Raw genomic sequence first — 16,964 nt, 5'->3', positions numbered from 1 at the left:
GTTCTTTGGAAATTACTTGAATTACTCAAGTACTCAAGTATCTTATCTCAGAACTTGCACTGCTGACCTGACCAGAAACATGCCAGTGCACGAGTGTGTCCCTCTGGTAAGGAAGACATATGCAGACACAAAAGTTGTATGGAAAGTAAGCAATACAAAAGCATGGCAAAGAAAGAAGTATGTTCTAGTTTGAATTACAGTGATGCAATCTTGAAAAGAAATTACTGCCCTAGCAAATCAAGTCGTCCTAGCACGATGTGGCAGCAAAAGGGTGATGTCATGATACTACCATGGAGAGCAACCCCCCCCCCCCCAAAAGCTACATCAGTTCATTGCAAATGCAGCCTCAGTGGGACATCCAAAATCTTTGCTCCTGTGAACATTAGATTTGTACCAAAAGAGAAACAAAACCAAATGAAACTCAAATACCAGGTAACGTTTAACCTGTTCTGTTCCTAAGCCCCGAGTTCCAGTTCAAATCTGCTCTGTGTATATCAGAAATGTGTATCTGCATCCCCTTTAGTCTTCTCTTGGAAATTTTCTTCCTGTCATATTTCCAAGGCATAGATGATAGTCACTGTTCATCCCTGCCTGCAAAGCTGTCCTCTATAATGCTGCTTGCCTGCATTGACTTTAAATACACACGTATCAAAAACCTATACATATGTAAACTCAGGATCTCAGCAATTACAGTATTTAAATAAGAAATCTTTCCTGGTTTTATGATTGCCTTGTCCCTATCTGAGCTGAAAGATACTACATGCTTAAATACTCCCATCTTAATGCCATTGCCATGTGGATGCAAAAATACAAGCGGAAAAAGAGATGCTGAAGTGATAAGCTGACATTTTCTATGCCAGGACTTGTTTTTCTGTCCTCTCCAAGTGAGAGCAGTAGAGGGAGAGTGGAACATCGGACAGAATTGGTAACTTGGGCAGAATATTTTCGGAGAGGTTTAGTGAGCTCTGTGGAGGGATGGAAGGAGGAGGAGAAAGGCGGTCACAGTGACACACTGCCAAGTGATGGGGTATCTTTGAAACCATGGTAATTTGAAGGCAGCTGCTGCCAGGAAAGAAAATTGCAAGAAGTATATCCTGAAGATTTATGAGATAGAAATTATTAATTATTTTAGATACTTGTCATAAGTTTTCCAGCTGTCACAGCTGACTTGTACCATCATCCCCCCCCCCTCCCCCCCATTCCTTTACTCAAATCTCAGGCAGTTGTCTTTTTTTGTGAGTTTAAAAAAAATAAATACAGGTAAGTACTGTTAGCTTTGCTCTGGGAACTTGTATGATTTTTGTTTTCTAGAATATACACATTAGGAACATAAGTTACAAGTGTATGAACCACTTTATATGTGTGTGTGTATATATATATATATATATATTTGCAACAGACCCCAGGGAAAGCAAGTTCGCAATAGAGAAGCTCTCTGTCTTTATCCTAGTTGTCAGACTGTTCTTGGGTTACCTCAGCCTTCATTTCCTAAGTCTGCTTTAATAAATGTTATTATCTGTGTTGCAGAAGTCCCTAGAAGCACCACTCCTAGCCCAGGGCCCGCCTGCTGCTAGGCACTGTGCAAAGGGCAGAACAAGAAGCCTGTTCCTCTGCCCCACGTACCGGGCAGCACCACCGCAGCCGGGAGGCAAAGCCAGGCTTGGAGCAGTGTGTCCCGAGCCGAGCGCGCCCCGCAGCCTGCCTGCGGGCACCCCGGTGGGCACCCCGGCTGGCACCACGAAGCCATGGGAGCTGGCACGGCATCGCTGCGGGGGGCTGCTCCGATGCGGTGAAAGGAGCTTGGGGAGTGGGATGCCAGGGCTGGAGACCTGGTGCATCCCCACCGGTGGGATTTGGCATCCTCATGTTGAGGAGCTTCCCAGGTATCCTGGAGTAATCCTAAAGCCAGGGATGAAGTATGCCGTGGGCGTTGTCCAGGCTGGCAGGGTCCTGGAGGGAAGGATGAGGGGCCTTACGCCGCTGTGCAGGCTGAGATGACGGAGGGCTGCCGGCAGAACTGGGTGTGTTGGTCAGCTGCTGCTGGTGTTGCCGGCTGAACAGCAGGAGCTGGTGTTACTCCAGGGACCCGCGAGGAAGAACTCTGAAGCAAACTCGGTTTTCTACATTTATGTTCGCGTTTTGTGCAGATTTTGTGTGGGGCCGCATGTTTGCATGCTGCAAACTGCCGCAGCTCCGGGGTACCCGGGCAGGCCGGAGCTGCCGGCGAGGCGCAGCGCTGACTTACACCACCCAAGGGTTTGGCCCCGTGGGCTTGTTGACAGCCCTGAGACTGGCACCCGGGATGACTCACGGCTGCCAGCCAGCCACCGAAGCGCGGCAGGGGCAGGATGAGTTAGGCAGCATTTAGCTTCCACCCCCGGGCCCAAAACTAGTTCCTAATTCCCTGCCCTCCATCCGCCCGCGGAGCCTCCGCGCTCCCGCTCCGCAGGGCTCCCCCCGCAGCGCAGGCGCGCAGCCCCCGGCCGGCCGCCGGAGCCCCGCGGGGCGCGGAGCCGGGGCCGCCGGCAGGGGGCGCCAGAGGCCGGCACCGCGCTGCCGCCACTGCCCGGGGCCGGGGGCTGCCAGCGCTCCGGTCTGCCTCCGTCGCCGCCTCGCAAGTCCTTTTTAAACCGTTTCTTCTGTTTTTAGGTTTCGATTTTCCACGCGCGGACAGCGACACCGGTGCCAGGAGTGGTTGAATGCTACAGAGGGTTTTAGTGTGCTCACATCCCGTGCCTAGCTCCGTACCTCGCCTGAACTACCCTCTCCTAAACCACCCCAAAATACATAGAACACTGCCAGGGAGCAAAACATCTCCTAAAGCCTCTCCTAAACTGCTCCAAAATACATAGAACGCTGCTAAGGAGCAACAGGTCTCTTATAGCCTCCCCTAAAACACCCTAAAATACGTAGAACACTGCTAGGGAGTATAACATCTCCTAAAGCCTCCAAACCACCCCAAAATACATCAAACGCTGCCAAGGAGCAACAAGTTTCCTAAAGCCTCTCCTAAACGCCCTTAACCTGTAAAGCTGCCAAGGAGCAACCAGTGCAATGCTGAAACCTCTGCAACACCCCGTGACATGACACAGGCAGGCGGTCACCGATACTTAATTCTCCTCCTGACACTGAAGAGCGGATGGAGAGCAAACCCTCTGAGCTAGAGCCTGGCTGTACTTGCAGCAAGGGTGACACCCTGCGCCCTGCAAGGCTCTCCTGCCACCCACACACCCAGCCCCGGCAGCCCCAGGCCAAGGTGAGAGATGTTTCGGGATCATGCAATACCGAGATGCTCAGAATATGCAGTATCATGGCGAGAAACTTGGCAAAAGTTTCCTAAAAGCGTTATACCATGTGAGAATTCCTAAAATAGTCAACAGCCCAGATGCACGCATTTTTTAAATTGCTTGCACATTAAGGAAAAATAAATAGCAAACCAACTAAATGACCTTTTTTATGCTTTGCCAGTTTGCTTGCGATGGAAAAGTCACCGCTGAGAGAATTTAAAATGATAGCTTATCTCCGAGGAGGAAAGGATCGTGCTCTGCTCAACAAAAACCACTTTCATCAGAGGTACATGCTGGAAATTACAGCATGTACTGCATGTAACAAATAGGCCCCACTACTAGCCCATTTGGAACAAAAAACAACATATAATTTATGAGTTGGCAGGGCAAGTTGTCTGCAGCCACTTTCCAATGGCTCTTGTATTACCACGCTTAAATCTCCTTATGTGAACCTACGTGAAATTCATCTTTCCATTGAGCTTGCTGCCTCAAAATCCCCATGCATTGCCTCCTATTCCAAACCAAGTACTTTCCCCAAAGCATTGTATTGTGGCTGAAAAAACTCCCAAATGACACTAAACTTCAAAGCTGAAACCGAAAACTTCTGGTTGATCACAAAGCACAAGAGACAAGTTCAGACACAACAAGTGGAAACAACCACCACTGTCCAGAGCTGCTTCTCCAAAATACGTTCAGGAAACTTTTGCAACGTGGTGGAAATTCGGAGGTAGAGATGGTTAACTTATGTGACAGAAAACCTGGGGGAAAAAAAATGTCTTCATTTCTTTCTTTTGCTTAGTGCCTGTTAGCATCGGTATTTTTTGACTCATTCTGCATGAATTCACTTTCAGATCAATTCTGCTTCACTCTGTTATTGTGACTGCTAGAGATGGGAAGGGCCATGGAGCACTAATGACACCCCATGTCACTAGTGTCCCCAGTAACCAGCAAGGTGCAAAACCGCAGTAGGAACATCTCCCGTAGCGGGAGAACCCACATTCACGAATGCCCTGGTGCTGGGGAAGAGGTTATGCTGGAGCTTTGCCCTGGGGTGACTGATACATACTGGTTATTTTTCAAAGCTTGTAGAGCTGTATGAGATCTCTGCCCTTCTGACATACCTGTGTAACATTTTATTGAGGTGACTTTGAGGAGTGATTGAAGGCAAACTGATGGTCCTGGTGACAGAATCCTCCCTGGGTAGACCTGTGCCTCAGTCAAATAAAACGTGAGCATCAAAACTATTTGCTGGTACATAACAGCAGTGGGATTCACTGAAAGAACGAGACAGCTCCTGCATCTCAGGACTCATCCTGCCAGGGGCACGTATTCATGCAGTTTCTCATACATAAAAGCAAGTTCTCCCCACCACTGTTTGGCACATTGATGGAGAGAACAAAACCCCCAGGACCAGCCTTTCCCAGCCCCACAGAAACCAAAGAAGCCCAGGGAAGATGTCTCCCTGTATGTCGTGTGGGCTCTGGCAATGCCCATGGATCCCTTTGCTTGTGTACTTGGGGCAGAAGGCGGCAGCGAGGGGGGATGGGGAGCTGAGCTGTCTGCACGGTCTCCAGGACCTGCCAGGACATTAAAGGCTGTGCCAAAAAGCTGGGGGAGCAGAGATGTGTATCTGGGGTGTGTTTGGGTTTGATTTTTCAGTGCTACTCATTCAGGATGATGCTGTAAGAGACAGCAAATCCCTCTTTGAATAGACAGATTATATTGGTATTTAACTTGTGCTTAAGTGCTCTCCCTTTCTCCTCCTTGCTGCCTAACTCATCAAACCTGCCAGCTCTTTCGTTAAGTACACCAGGCAGTGGCAAAGGATCTCAAGGTACACGAGGAAAAACCCTCGTGTAATCTCCTTGCTCCAACACAGTAAATAGCCAGCATATTTACTGAACGTAAAGAGATGTAAAATGGGGATTTGTGTTCCATTGCAACATCTCTCAAGATGCAGGCAGAGGCATTCCCTAAGCTTGACAGGACTAAATCCAGACCCAATCCTACAAGCGCATCAACTAACACTGGCATGCCTATACCGTCCTACAGCTAACAATAATGTGCAACAAAACAAAACAGTTCACTTGTATTTCAGGCCTCCCACGTGATGCTGATTTACTACACATGGTGTAAGGGCTGCAGCTAGCATCCAACAGGCACTGTTCTGTGGGGACAGAGTGGTGGCAAGTCTTAAGGAAACGATGCTGCTCCTGTCACCTGGGTAGGGGGCTGCACTGAAAACGATGCAGGGAGGTGGCAAAACCACTCAGACAAAACAAACAAAAAATAAAATGAGAAAAAAAAATCATCATATCGTGGTTTGAGGGCAAAATCCTAAGGAAAGCAAAAGGGTCATTTGGCAGCCCAGCATTCCCACAGCGTGTCGGGTGCAGGGCCAGTGGAAGGGCTGTGCTGTGCAAGCCCAGCCCTGGGACACGGCAAGGGACTGCGCGCTCTGCCCGGAGCTGCCTGCTCCCTCAGGATGGGCTCTGCCAGTGTTTATTTGGCCTGTGGATGCTTTTTAATCCCATGTCATGGGTTTTTCAAGTGTGCCAATTCCCGCTGTAGGCTGCTGCCAACTGATAGATGGTTTATGCCATTAACAGTGCCTGAGGATGAGAATCGCTAAAGAGCAATGGGAATATTTACTTTCTCCTGCTAATGCAAGCAGCAAGCAGAGGACTTTAAAAACCTTGTAACCTGCATGCAGCCAGCTGTAGAGCGAGCCTGGCTGGGGGGGCAAAAAGAAACTGTGGGACAGACATGGCTCCATAGGGAGAAACAGCTAAAACATAAGGAATCCCGGAGGCAGGCTGTAGCGTTAAACCACTGCATTGCCTGCAGGGAGTGACCACGCAAGAGATGGAAACCAGTGGGCTTCTTTTCTTGGAAGAGCAGAAAGAAGAAAAAAGCAGGAAAAAAAAAAAAAAAGGAAAGGAAAAGCAAAGAAAATTAACTGTGAGCTGATTGTCCCTGCCTTATTCCCATTCTCCAGGACCAGACCTATAGCTTCTGCATGTGCATGTATACGCAGACATGCATGTGCGCACACCCCCACCCACCCCCCTGCAACTGCAAACCTTGCAGACTCCCAGGTGCACTGTACAAAAGCACTTCTGGAAGCATAAACTGATTAAATCAACACACACATCTCAGTGGCTCCTATCTTTTCCGACCGTGGCTCAAAGCCGCACGCCCATCGCTATCCAGCCTCCTGATAGAGCCAGCCCAGAGCCCCCACTGCTGCTTCCACTCCCACACCTCCACCCGAGAGACAAACACAGAGCCACAGTGCAGGAGTAAATACACGATATTATTTCTCTTGACACTTTGGGAAGCACTGGAGAGTTGGGCTACCTTGCTGTTTCACATTGTCCTGTTGTCACCCATTGTCAAACTCCCTCCGTTTGTTTGCTTTACCATTGCTCATCTCTCAGGGGAGCAGCGGGGGAAGAGACCAGGCACGCAGAGCAGAGCGTGGCAATTTTACCACGAAATAATAGTAACCAACCAAAATGAACTGATTACATGGATACGTCAGTGCAAATGAGACAAGGAAGATTCCCAGTTGCGTTATCTCCAAATTGCTGCCTGCCTGTTGCTGTGCCTGCGATAAGCCACATCAGCTGCAGTGAGCTGGGTTCAGCCCCCCGTCCTGCTCATTAATTCCAGCAGCGGTGACAGCAATGGGGGCAGGTTGTGTCTGTGTGCTGAAATGCACCAAAGCTCCTTGGCCGGTGGGCTCAAGCCAGAAAGACACTGAACCACCCTGAGGTGTTGATTCCTGGGGTGTATGTAAGGGACCTGGCATACCTGGGCACGCTGCACGGATGGTGCCTGTCCCTCCTGTCCCCTCCTGCCCACTGGGTGACCTGCTTCTCTTTGCCTTTTCTTAGCTCACAGGTAAAAGTAAGGTACCTGCACTGGCCATACAGGATCACTGAATGATTTAGGATCTTTGGAGGTTTCCAGCCAAGCAGCATTGCCTGGATGTGACCTCCCCTCAGCAGCAGCCCCCCAGCCCAGCTGCACTCTCAGGACTTTGTGTGCCAGGATCTGGCCACCGAAGTTAGCATGCAGCTCTGTGCTGCTCATTTAGCCAAAGCATTGAACAGGTTAAAAGAGTTCCTCTGTTGGTGCTTGGGGTTTTTTGCAGCAAAATAGGAGACTGCGTAGGGTTTCACATAAGATGGGAACTGAGCTCATGGGCAGCATTATTACCTCCCTGCCATCAGCACAGCCACCCAGCTTTCCAGCAGCCAAGGGGAGAGAGAAATCCCGGCTTTTGTCATGTCAGATCCTACTCTGCCATCAGCCTAGATGGCTGAAAACCTCACCCCAAACCTTCTCTTTCTGGAAGCAGTTCTGCCTGCAGTCACCTGCTGAACACTCATGCTGTGCATCGTGCCAGCACGGCACCTTCCTGCCACCAGCAGGCTGACCATATCCTTTCCAATAATATTTTATTTGAAGATCCTGAAGAAGAATTATTATTCATGCTCCCCATCAGAAAGCCAAACAATTACAGTGGTGAATGATATTGTAACAGTGCCTATAATTAAGGGACTGCCAGCATTTTAATTATAAAGTAGTATCTTCAGTGGCTGACAATTCAGCTGTACAGCAGACCTGTTAAAAGTGAGATTGCCAATTGCAGAGTTATAAAACAGAAGTTAAAGTGGGGGTCTTTTTTACTTCTTGCTTATGGAGATGTGTTTCTTGCCTATGAAAAGCTTTGAGGAAATTTCAGTAAAGTCCTTATGTTAACGAGTAGTGGCCTTTCCTTTAACTTTCAATGACTCCTCCGTCAGGGTGGGGTGGGGACATCCTGAGGCCAGCGCGTCTCTACCCTTTCTCCCATCACCCTGAAGCTGACACAGCGCTGCTTTAACATTTCCCACCTTCAAAGCACTGGGCCCATTATCGCTCAGTACTGCCGAGGAACTTTGCTGAACTCTGTTCAGAAGGTGCCCTAAGTACCAGTGGGGATTTATTTAGTTATTACCTAACATTTAAAAATATATTTTAAGCTGTAAAACTTCATTAAGCATAAAGAGGCTAAGAACTCACCAGTTTGAAATATCAAAAATATTGAAGACAAGATGAAGCTTGTCCCTTTCCCAGCTTCTGAGCCACTGTGGAACCAAACTGTGGTTCTCTTCCTTCATTCAGGAATTCACACCAAGCGTCCAAACTTTGTAGTCGCAGAGCCCCCCCGCAATGACTGTCCCTGCACGGGCTCACACGTTCCAAGCCCCTGTTCGACCCAGCAGGGGCCGAGGGGAGCACAGCAGCCAACAGCACATGGCCAAGTGGCAACCAGGGATGGGCTCTGAGCGTACAGGCACCAGACACACCAGCAGCACCCAGTCAGTGTTCTGCTGAAATCTTTCCTATGCTGCAGCAGCCACTGCGCATCCCAGGACTGCGATGGAAATGCCCCCAGCAAGCAGTGCTGGGGGGTCAGGCTGCTTCAAGCCAAGCCCAGGCTGAAGAAAAGGATCCCGGGAGGCCTGCACAGACTGTGGCCGTTCATCATCCAGATGTGATCATCCAGACGTGCCTTGGCTAACTGGGATTTTGCTGGCTGGTCCTGGGACAGACCCAGGAATGACAAGCAGCGCTCACACAGCTAGCCCTGCCCTCGCTGCAGAGGGCAAGACCACCCAGCCAGGACATGGCCTCTCCTCACCTCCCTGCCTTTCCCAGCATGGGTCTCCAGTGAGGACCGGTGTAGAGGCTTTTCCCTCGTCCCCTGCCTGGGGACACACAGGGATGCTCAGGCTTTGCAGAGAGTTCACTGCCTGGAAAATCCCCCGTCCTGACATGCATTTCTGAGAACATATTTCCACCCTTCAGGCCTGGATCAAGGGAAAGGTCCCCGCAGAGATCAGCAGAAGGAACACTTGGGAATAAAAACCTGCTGAATGAGACGCTCCATGTCTTAATTACACAGAACTGGTATTCCCAGCACTGCCGACACTTGCACTGGAAGATAAGATGTGATGCCTGTCAGGCAGGGAGTCTACCACGATGCTACCTGGTGCAGGCGTCCCTCTGGCAGGCGAGCTCTGGACCCCCTGCTCTCACCCACAGCCTGCTGCCCGCCGCCCTGGCAGCATCACGCACCCCAGTATCAGACTGGGTGGTAAGGGAAGAGCCGTGACTTAGCAGGCAAGGGCAAGGCATCGACCCCAGCCACAAGAGCTGCTGGGGCAGCAAGTTCACTCAGCCAACTCATTCCTACTCCTCCAGCCCCTGCGGCTCGGCTTTTTCCACCTGCCACTGCCTCCCTGGCTGGATGCACCTGTGCCCCCCTGGGCACCATGCCCCCTCCTCTCCAGTTAGCTCGCTTATAAACCAGCAGAAACAAAACCTGCCTCCTTTGCAGCAGCCTCCACAGCCTCACAGGACAATTGTTCAAAGATTTCAGATGCTTACATGCAGAGAGAGCACCACCTACCAAGACTTTTAGAAATGTCTTGAGAAAATCATGAGACCTCCCTCCCTCTTTGACCACACTGAAGATCCCGGTTGGAGACCTGCCTCTGCACTCAGGCACTAAAGGGCTTTTGAAAAATTTTGTCCCATGAGCTGTCGTAGGATGGAGGCAACAGCCTTACACCAACAGCACCTGCAGCAGTTTGCCTGAGGAGCGCACCTCCGAAAGACGAGGGTGGCCCTTTGCAGAAGCAGATGTTGCTGCCTGGCTTCATGTGATTTTAAATGCCACAAATACACTGATTTGTTTCCATTACTTACATTTTGCATAGATATATTTTTCTAAATCTCAGATTACTAAGCATGGGTTTCTATGCTGCAGAGCTCAAGTACCCAAACCTGCAGGGGTATGCCACAACACTCCTGACCACACAAATAACCCCGGTTTAACCCAGACGCAACTGAGCAAGTGCTGTTAGCATCGTGCCTGGCACAGGGGTGACACGTACATGTGTGGTAACCTGCTGTCCGCAGACACAGCTAATGTCAGGGCTCGGAGCAGGACTTCTCCAAGAGAGCTGAGAGTCCACCTCCCTCCCGCAGAAGGATGCAGGCACCAAATAAGCTACAAATACAAGTTTCTAGCAGGCACTAGTGACATTTAAATTATGTTAAAATACTTTTGTTTCCTGCTTAAACCTTATGAACCATGTTTTAACACCTTTTCCATAGGCTTTTTAGAAGTTGTACTGAAGGAGAGAGGATTAGCCTCAGGACAGGGCATAGGCAAGGGCAGAAACTGGGGCTTGTTCATTGCTCAGACGATCACTTCTCATTTCAGGGTGAGTTATGCCAGATGTTAATTTGAACTGGCAGCAGTTTTTGCATAAAGACATCTCAGAACTCCCTTCAGTTCCAACATTTGCCATGGAATTTAGTTTTCATATTATTGAAACCTTATAATGAAGTTTTCCAGTGCAGGTCTTACTTCAGGCTTTGCTGCAGTGACAATCAATGCCAGTAGCAAATATACTCACTCCGAAGGGTAAAGCAGGGGGTGTGGGGGGTGGATTTTATTACTGATAAGTGTCCTGTGCTTGGTCTTAACTTCTTTACAGTATAGGACACTGTTGAATGTTGGGGTTATGCCCACAGGATTTGCAGCATCCTTCCTTTCCATGTTTGTGACAGGACCGTCTCGAGCTTTTATGCAGGAACAAAGCATTTACTGTTGATGATACTTTAAAAATTTCTGTGACATTTTCTTTCAGTCCAGAATGTATTTATTTTATCCTCTCTTTATAAAGATAGTTCCACCAAAGTAGTTACCACTCTTCAGAGAATCTTCCTGTGACAGGTTGCATTTCCCTTCTGAAACTAGCTGTTGAAAACAGCTTCTTCCTTTTTTTCTAACTGGAAGAAACCCCCTTGAACCCTGAAGTTGCGTATTTAGAAAGCTAGTGGCAAACCCTGAATTCATTCATTTGTTCTGCACATACAGCTCTTCAGGTATCACATGGTTCTTATCTACTTTCCACTCTTTTTTTTCAAGGCTCCTATTTCAGATTTTAAAAATAATCAAGAAGAAACCCTGTGAAAAGACTTACTTTCCTCTCTGCTTGTGTCTGTGCTGTTTGCACAGGGCATGCCTTGCAAACCTGCCCTTGGCACCTGCCTTTGCATCTCTGCAGTGTTTGGAGCAGAGCTGCTCCAGCATCACTCCCCAGCCGGGATGGGGAGATCCTCAGCTGACTCACCTGCTGTGGTCTAGCAGGTTCCTGTACTTCCATATACAGATTGAGAGCAGCCCTGAGGAGAAGGGCTTGGGGGTGCTGGTTGACGAGAAGCTCGAGATGATCTGGCAATGTGTGCTTGTAGCCCAGAAAGCCAACCGTATCCTGGGCTGCATCAAAAGATGTGACTGACAGGTCGAGGGAGGTGATTCTCCCCCTCTGCTCTGCTCTCATGAGACCCCACCTGCAGTGCTGCATCCAGCTCTGGGGCCCCCAACGTAAGAAGGACCGGGACCTGTTGGGGTGAGTCCAGAGGAGCACCATGAAGATGATCAGAGGTTTGATGCACCTCTCCCATGGAGACAGGCTGAGGGAGTTGGGATTGTTCAACCTGGAGAAGAAAAGGAGAAGGTCTCTGGGGAGACCTTGGAACAGCCTGCCAGTACATAAAGGGGCTGACAAGAAAGCTGGGGAGGGTCTGTTTACAAAGGCATGAAGCAATAGGACAAGGGGGAACAGTCTTAAACTGAAAGAGGGAAGATTTAGGTTAGATACAAGGAATAATTTCTTCTCTGTGAGGGCGGCGAGGCGCTGGCACAGGCTGCCCAGAGCAGCTGTGGGTGCCCCATCCCTGGCAGTGCCCAAGGCCAGGTTGGACAGGGCTTGCAGCAACTGGTCTGGTGGAAGGTGTCCCTGCCCATGGCAGGGGGGTTGGAACTAGGTGATCTTGAAGGTCCCTTCCATCCCCAACTATTCTATACTTGCTGGGAAGTGACCCACAGTCCTGAGTGTAAGAGAGGAGCAAAAAACAGGAATGAGATTGCTGTTCTTTGCTCACACTGTCTAATTATAGGTAGTGTTTTACACACAGGCACAAAACATTAATGTCAGGGAAGCACATTTCTGTCCTGTATCTTCCCTTACTTATTCTGCACTCCTCTTAGGATACAGGAGAGAGCAACTCCTACATGTAATTTATATATATCTGTAGATATGTGTGAGGGATTTTTAATAAAAAGAGGATGACAGTTGCCACAGGAAATTATGAATACATGCATATATACACACACTCAAACACGCACCCTGAGCCTTTGAGACCTTTCAGTTTCTTGAAGGAAATACTTTTAGAGAAGGATGATGCCTGAACCAAGAGCTCAGCAGCAAAGAAAGGGGTGAACATGTGCCCAAGCCCTCCTCACGAGCTCTGATCTAAGAGAGCACATCACTTTGTGATGTGGGCATGTGAATAAGTTGTCTTTGAGTAAGCCAGAGCACAGCTATTCTAGCAAATATGCATTTACCCTCCAGTAACTGCAAGGTGACATATGGAGAGGTAATTACTTCACACGGCAATTGTGAGCATCAGCTTTCCTCTGGAGGAGGGAAGAGCAGCGTTTCATTTCTACTCCACCCTAAATGGACCTACCAAAGAAATGAGGCAGCTCCACCTGAGATCCAGCCACTGACAAAACATGTTAAGATCATCAAGCTTTTGTTTTCCTCTAAAACTCCTATAATTGCTACATAAATAATCAGTTCACTGTAGGATGGTTCAGTCAATCTGACCCTGGGAAAACACTGAGTAACAACAGTTTTGTACAAGCTGCAGAGTAGTGTCTTTATTAAAAACCTACATCAAAGCCCATGCCCAGTCTGGTCTATTCATGCTACCGCTCTCATTTTAAATGTGCTCATACCCCGAAGAATCCTGATGGGTTGGAGCTGTAGGAGGTAAACTAGCAGATTGAAGAGGTTAAATGTATTTCTTTAGTAATGGGACTGATGCTGTTTAAAGCTCCCATAAAAATTCAGCATGAAGAGCTTCGTAAGCTCAGGGGTTTTATAACCTTCATGATCATTCAGCCTTTAAGCAGGTACAAAGAAAATTTTTCTCTGCCTCTCTGAATATATACATCTCCTCAGGAGCAGGTAAAAGACTTTTACAGAGAACTTGATAAAATTCCTGAGACAGCTCATTAATTCTAGTCACTTCAGCGGTGACTTCCCCACCACTTGTGGCACTCAAAGAAGTTATAGATTGCCTTAGTAAGAACGAGTCCCATTCATTAGCCATTTCCCTGCACTTGCATATTAATATTGTCAGGCCTTGTTAAATATAGAAATCTATTCTTTTTTAATCCGTTTTTAACTGGCATTTTTTTTCCTAGGGGTAGCCACGAAATAATTGATAATGAGCTATCCCACCTCCAAAAAGCGTGTGAAATTCCCCAAGCAGCCTCCTGTTGCTGCCGGGGAGTGGAGGCAGGCTGGTTAGCTCCGTGGGGACCCCTGTTCCCATGGGAGATTCAGAAACTTTCACACTGCACACCCTCTTCTCCACTTTGTGGAGAGGTAATCTAATCAGCAGAACTCTCACCTCGGTTACACGTGTGCTTATAAACAGGATCCAGCGGTGGGAATAAGAAATAGCAACCATGAACGGTGCAGGCGGTGGGGGTGAAGAACCCTGCAGAGACCCCTCACCCTCTCCACAGCTCAGCTTCACACAGCCCAGCCCAACCAAACACCACCAATACTCCCAAGAAACTCAAAACCAGAAAGACCTGGCAGCAGCAGGTAACTTGCTACCAAAGACATCTTTATTCTACAGGGTAAAGAGAGTTCCGTTAATTTATTTGGCTAAAACAAGAGCTGATTGAAATCTCTCAACTGTGTTTTATTGAATAAGGTTTTTCACATAAACAGTAATTTTGAAGGACCTTGGGGAGAGCAGGTGTGTTGAAGAAAATGTTGCTTCCTTGGCCACACTTAAAACTGTGATTTCCACGAACATCAGGCCTCTTGTGCTCTTGACTACATAAAGAATAGTGCTGTACCCTGAAATAGGAAATGGGATTTTCCAACTTTTTTATCAGCTTCCAAGATTAATAGCTTTACAAGAATCTAATTCTTTCAGAGATCCTGCACAAACATCTCCCCTTGCATCTTGCAATAGCAAACTCTTCAGTCCAAGTAGATACACAAAAACCTAGCAACTAATTTGAGCTCATTTCGTCATTCTGACAAGGCTGCAGGAAAAGAATGGGAGACAGAAGCATTACAGGGAAACTCCCAGATATGAAGTGGTGGCCAAAACCTCCCCCTGGCACTGACAAAGCCCCATGAGTCAAGAGCAGTTCAAACGTGTGGCTGCTGCTCTGGTTGTTCGTTGGTGCGGCAGTGTTTTCGATATTCATTACAACAAGGAGTCCGTGATGAGCTCTTGGTGCTGTTTGTAGCACAAGCCCAGGTATAGGTCTTTTTTTCTGGTAATGACTTTGGCAGAAAATCAGCATCTGTTACAGCTTTTGACAACTTATAATTATGGTTGCAACTGCAGTCAAGTGATTTCAGACAGAAGAGCAAGTAATTTCCCAGTTATCCACGGGGGCAGCACCCTCCCCATCCGAACACCCATGGAGAAGAGAGCATTCCCACCGTTCAAGTTCCTGCAGAGCACGTGCATGAGGGGAAAATGCACCTTTTTTTTTCTTTTTCCCCTTTAAGGAAAAAACCTTCCATTTTTCTACCCTTTACAATCGCTAGCGATTTTCTAGCATGTGAAACCTGGTGTCCCCGTGTGCCCACTGCTGCGTGCTGGAGCCCCGATGGACAGCATTGCCCTCAGCAATCAATTCTACACCATGAGTGACCTCGACCTTTCTTATACTGACCCAACACCAACAGTACCATGACAAAAGTGTCTTCCTGCTCTTTTAGGGACTGTCTTGCTTCCCATCCTCAGTAACTATGCTGGATGCTTGATTCACTCCAGTTCAAACGCTATCGACAGTGGACCAGGTCCCCTGTGTTTTCAGGAGCCGGCCCCTCATGGGGCTGCACAGACAGCTCTGGGACAGCAGAGCTAGATGCAGCATCCTTTAGATCCATGCTGACTCCAGTGCCGGTACAGCTGAACCTACCCCCAACAAACTGCAGCACTACATTGAAGCAAGGCTGACATAAATGAGATCAGAAATGTGATTCATCACTTTTAGAAGCCACTTTGCTGCATTTTTCAAGAATCATGACACACTTTTAGCTGAATTTTACCAAGAAATCAATTATCCGCTAGCTATTACATTTATCAAAACAGGTTTCCAGTGATGTAAATCATCATCACCTTGCTGAAGCTGGTAGCACCGAGCCCATCTGCATGAGCCGGGCAAGTAGCCTATCTCCTGTTTGGATGGATAGCAATATACGGCCCTTGTACAGCTGACAGACGTTTATGGAGGCTAATTACGGGGACTGCAAGAATATCAGTTACTTTGACATGTTAATGGTTTCTTTTTAATTAGATACACAGGCACAGAGGTGATTGCAAATAATTCAGTTGTTGATGAGCTAATGTGTCTCTACCAGGACAGGTCCCCAGATATGCTTTGTTCCACACCAAAGAGCAGTCCATCAAGGATGGGGAAGCTCTTCAAGCAAGACCAAGGCTGGGAATGCCATCTGTGCAGTAAAACTGAGCCCGAGTGCCTTGTTTGCCATAAACTGCCCCGTTTGTGGTGGTGTCTAGCCTGACCCAAGCCCAGCCCTAGCTGGAAGCAAGGTGGATGTAGCAGAAAGCAGCTGGTGCTACAGGGTTTGGGTGGACACGGGCTGCAGCAGGGAAAGGAGGAGAGATATGGGGGTCGGGGGGGAAGCCCCTGGCAGGTCATGGTGATCTGATTAACCCCACACATGCGGGACACACAGTTGTGTACGGTGTGTTGTGGGTCTGGGAGCGGCAGTTGCATCTTTCATTATTTAAACCAGAATAAACAGCAAAATGCCTTGATTTTGTGAAGCTGGGGGATACCCGTCGGCATTTGGCAGGGCTGGAGGAGGCTGCCAGGCACAGCTGCCAGCTGGGAGCCTGTGGGCACGGCCTCACCTCCGAAGGGGCGGGTGCTGGGTCCCTGGCCAGGGGAGAGCGGCAGTGGGCACCCTCACCTCTGCAGGAGCAGCACTTGCCACAACACGGTGCCCACGGGGCAGGCGGGTCTCCTGCCCTCAGACCTGCCGCTCCTGCCTTGGGACCACTGGGGATGGAGGTGGCTTTGAGCAGGAGATCCATACTGTTTTCAGGATGCAATTAGAAAAATAAAGAGATAAAGGCTCTTTTGCTTTTGACCTCAGGTATGAATACCTCAAAGAATTACCTTGTCATTACGTGGAATATATGATTACAAGCATGTATACTTTTAATAACAACCTAGCACTAGTGGTATGGCTTGCTTTGTCAAGCTTTCAGGGTCACCGAGTTAGCTTATGAGAATTCAACTGAAGTTCCAGGTGTCAACATATGTGGAATGATGGTATCTGTACAGGGTGACACAAGGCCTTTCCATACAGGAATGGTAACTCCATATTTAAAAATCCTCTCTGCAAACCCATCTTATTTTGCTATCCTTCATATCCATAAGCCATATTTCACAGAAAGTTCAATCCCTTTCCTAGAAAACTGGCCAGTGAAGCAGCTTCCACTTCTCTATAGCTGTGATACTGGGAG

The sequence above is a fragment of the Falco cherrug genome, chromosome 4, assembly GCF_023634085.1.
Source record: "Falco cherrug isolate bFalChe1 chromosome 4, bFalChe1.pri, whole genome shotgun sequence".
NCBI classification, from domain to species: domain Eukaryota; kingdom Metazoa; phylum Chordata; class Aves; order Falconiformes; family Falconidae; genus Falco; species Falco cherrug.
The sequence above is the reverse complement of the archived record's forward strand: the minus strand, read 5'-3'. Positions refer to the sequence as shown.